We start from the raw sequence: 4,597 nt of genomic DNA, 5'->3' as shown, positions 1-4,597 counted from the left end.
TCCACCAAGGACATGGTTTGGCAACTAGTAGACTATTTTTATGGAACGAACTCAACTGAAGGATAATTAATCAAGTAAGCAATCATCAATTTTTCGGAGAATAATGTGAATATGCCGGGCCAGGCAAGCATGTGGTGTGATGCTTCAACAATCCACCCTATGATATACTCCCTCCGTTCCTTTATATAAGGTGTATTTGTTTTTTCAAAAAACAAACGAGTGCATGTTTGACTGAGTTTTTATAAAAATATTTTCGATATCCACAATATGAATTTTACATCATTTGATCCATCATGAAAAGTAGTTTCATATTTCATCTATTAGATGTTGCTATTTTATTCTATAATCTTGGTCAAACATTCAAATGGTTGACTTGCACGAAAATCAATACACCTTACATTCTGAAATGTAGCTAGGGAGTATGTATGACCTTTTTTTTAATGAAAATAGTCAATCTACTATAAAGATTTGTCAGAAGTACAAAGCACATCAAACATAATAAAAATTACATCTAGGTTCATGGACCACCGAACGACGATTGTCGCCGTCAAAACGAGCTGCTGTTGCACCGTTGTCACTGCTCCCATACTGGATCCAATCCGACCTTGTCGATGATGGCTGGGAAGTCTTTGTAGACATGCCCATAAGAACCAACGCCCCAGAGTCGCAGTCATTGTCGTTGAATCCTTAAATCGATCTGATACCAAATCTCATTGTTGCATACGCATGGTGAGAAAACCTAACCCTCACCGCCCCGAGGAGTTGGCAGTAATTTACGTCGGAGCTTTGTCTAACCGTCCTGATAGACGAACTTGAGGAGGATCGGAGCCTGGAAGACCGACTAGAAGAAGAACCGCCGCCCCTACGATGACTAAAATCCTACCTATCTACTAGCTGGAGCTGAGGCACTAGTAAGCCCCTCTCCGCCATCGAACACCGGAGCTGCGGGCATAGGAGAAATGAAGCCACAGGTTTTCCGACAAAGATTGAGAGGAGTAAGGAATTCCCTACTCGCCTTGCGAGAGGGGAAAGAAAAGGGCTCGACTACCCGAATGTAAAGGAAATTCCCATCTAAGATGACCCGTGAGTTATGAGTGGGTGATGGTTATTGCCTACAAAAGTAAGAGCCTATTTGATTTGCAGGATTCTGAAAACACGGGAATAGAAAAAGTGGAGGATTGGAGTGGCATGCCCACTTGAATTCTGTAGGATTAGCAAAGAGTGTTTGATGCCATAGGAAAAAAAGAATTGTAAAAAAAGGTTGGAATGGATGTTAGATTTCCTATGAAATGTAGTACAAAAGATTTCATAGAAAAAATTCCTATGGGATCTAATCCTATGAATCAAAGGACTAACATAAGAAAAATATCTGAGGATTTCAATCCTCCAGAATTCCTATATAATTCCTTTGAATCAAAGAAGCCCTAGACTATATATCCTGCGTCCATATTACTATGCCTTCAATGAGCGAGACATTTCTCTTACACGGGGAGAAGTCAGATCAATATATGTAAGAGATGGAATTCCACCAGCCAGCACTCTTCGTCGGCTGACCTATCTGAGCCAGGATCGGCCCCCTTCCACACCATTGGATGGCAGGCATGTTAACCGTTGGATCAGCCCACACTGCGTCGCCTTGCACCACCGCTTCGTCTCAAATCACAGCGAGAAAAAACCCAGCCGTCCCCGCATCAACGCAGAACATGTACTGTGTGTTTAGCTAGAACCATTTTCTATATTGTGTGTTTGTAATAGGGTAGTTTGGTGCATGAGGTTTTTCGTCCAATAAGTAGTTTGTATTCGAGTACCAGTACAGATAGTGAGTTTTCTTGATACGGGTCAAACCTATAATTAATCTATTTTCTTATAAGCTATATGGATGAGCAAGTTTTTTTAGGCTTCAGGCCATCAGCAACCAACAGAACCGGCTGTAGTCACATCGTAGGAAATATCAGGTTCAAATATCTGAATCTCAGGAGAACCTCGGTCAACAGCTTTGGTTTGTTTAACCCTTTGCTATTGGTATTATACATCGATTGATTGCTGCTGCAGGTAAAACCAGCAGTCTAAACAAGCTATAACAACCTCAGGCAAAGTCATCTGTCTGAGGTTGTGAACAATCCAATAGGCTGGACATCTACACCATCTATGCATATGAAACAATCCACCCAGAAATGTGAAACGGGGGTAGCATCTGCAAAATGTATATTCAAATCAGAGCTCGTTACACATGGCAGCGAAACAGAGTGAATCCAATTGGAAATCAACAATCGTCATATATGAGCTAAACAAACATTTCATCTTTGGCAAACACCTATCACGAGTCAGTATAGAAAAATGAAATCAGGCCGGCTACATCGATTCGCACAAAAAAACTTGAGGCATTGGAGGCCTGGCATGTATATTGGGGATTCGTTGTTCAACCTTGTCTTGCTTGCAGTTTGTTTCATCATGCTACCATGGATTGGGCTCTGTTTTCATCCTTGATCCACTTGACGTTAATAGGCTGTTGAGAAGGACTGAACAACAGAAATAGTATGATCAGAACAACAGAGCATGTATGGCTCTAGAATGAAAGCAAGACAACCTAATAGATACGCCATCCGTCCCATAATATAAGATGTATTACATCCAATATAATGTTGCCACCAATACTTTCTCTCTAATGTGAGCAAGCTTCATATTGTTCTCCTCTGATTGACACCACTTCAATAATGTAGAGAAGCCATCAGTGCTTAGATATTCAGGCCTGGTCAGTTCACAGTTATTGATGCAGTCCGGCAAAGACCGCTATCACAAATCTCTCCTAAGTCCTAACCACTGCGCTAGTGATGTCCTGTTGTAGCACTAGTCCCTCGTCTCAACCGAGCATCTCGGGACTTCTCGCTGGTAGCTCCTGATCGAAGAAAAATACGTTTTCCACGTGTAGTAAGAGGAGTCCGTCTGCGAGAGACGAACCGGCACCTGATCGAAGATGTTGAGTTTGCGGATGTCGTTGACGTCGGGAGGGTTGGCATCGACGAACGGGTTGAAATTGGTGGACGCGGAGGAAATGACGGACGACATAGCTAGGACGGGACAGTGCGGACGGCTCGGGCGGCAGAGAGCAAACTGCAGCAGCGAAGCGGCTTGCGACTGGAGGCGTCTTGGCGGCTGGCGGTGGCGGGTGATGCGACGCGGCGCAGGCAGCGGGTGGAGCGATGCGTGGCAGGCAGCAGCGGATGGAACTAGCGAGGCAGTGAGCTGGCAAAGCGGGCGATGGAGGCGAGTGAACGCGGGCGTGACTTGGCGGCTGACGGAATCGGGCACGGGGTGGGTAGCTAGCTAGCGATGCAGGCCGGCGGGCCGATCGGCAGTTTACCGAGCGGGCGGAGGAGCGGGGGTGCAGCGGCTGGCGCGGGAGACGACGCGCGGGCAGCGGCGGCGGCGGCAGCCGAAGGCGAGATTAAAATCTCAAAAACTGATATATCTATTTATATCCATTTCTGTGACAAGTATTTTTAGACGGAGGGTGTATGAGATTATGATTACACAATGTATTGCTTTTGTGCATAGACACGTATATATGATGTACAGAGATGAGCCACGGACCTCAACTATACAAAAAACTAGAAAATAGACTTAATACACAATATACACATAACACATATATTCAACAAAAAACAACTGATGTATGTACATGTGGCGGGAAAGAGGATGATCCCTGAACCCTGATCCGAATGGTGCACCGGTGCGTCAGGGGTCCGCTCCATCAAGGCCAGGTTTGTGCCCATGGAGAAGAAGGCGGGCGACACCTCTACCGTACATGGAGTTTATAGTATAGCTGTTATGACCGGTTTGGTCTATACTAGGAAGAGGCCTACCGGGCATTAGTATTAGGGGCTTGGCTCATAAGTTATCTTAAGCAAATTATCTTACGCTAAAGTTATAAATACTCGTGTAAGACATCGTTTGAGAGCAAGCAATAAGAAGAATATTATCTCCTATTGCCCGGCTCCCTGAGGAGCCGGAAACCCTAGCCGCCGACAGCCCTAACCGCCGCCGCCCTTCTCCTAGCTCGCGACGGCGCCCTGCCGCCGGCGCGCCCGTTCCTTGCCACGCCCTCCTCCATCCTTCCCTTACCACCTACGGCCTAGACCTGGTAGAGTACTTGATTCTACCAATTTGGTATCCAGAGACACCAGGCCGATCATGTCACTCCCTCCATCACCGCCGCCGTTACCATCCACCTTCGTCCCGCTCTCGCTGCCGCCGGCCACTTCCACGGCGATGACGGAGATCGCGTCCGAGACCACCGCCCCCTCCGCGCCAGCGGCCATCATCACTACGGGGGATCCACCCCGCTCCTCTCGCCGGAGGAGGTGTCGGGCACCCTGCGGGAGCTTGTCCAGGCGGTCAGGGGCATTACCCTCTACCTCGCCGGGAACCAGCCCCCGCCACCGAGCGCCGTCGCCACCGCCTACGGACCGCCGCCGCTACAGTGGGCCGCCCCGGCCCTCCAGGCGCCCTCCGGAGGGGCGCCCCAGCCGCCGCTGCTGCTGCCGCACTACTCGGCGGCGGGACAGCCTTGGCCAGCGTGGCCGGCCTCCACCGCGCC

The sequence above is a fragment of the Triticum dicoccoides genome, chromosome 4A (genome assembly GCF_002162155.2).
Source record: "Triticum dicoccoides isolate Atlit2015 ecotype Zavitan chromosome 4A, WEW_v2.0, whole genome shotgun sequence".
NCBI classification, from domain to species: Eukaryota; Viridiplantae; Streptophyta; class Magnoliopsida; order Poales; family Poaceae; genus Triticum; species Triticum dicoccoides.
The sequence above is the reverse complement of the archived record's forward strand: the minus strand, read 5'-3'. Positions refer to the sequence as shown.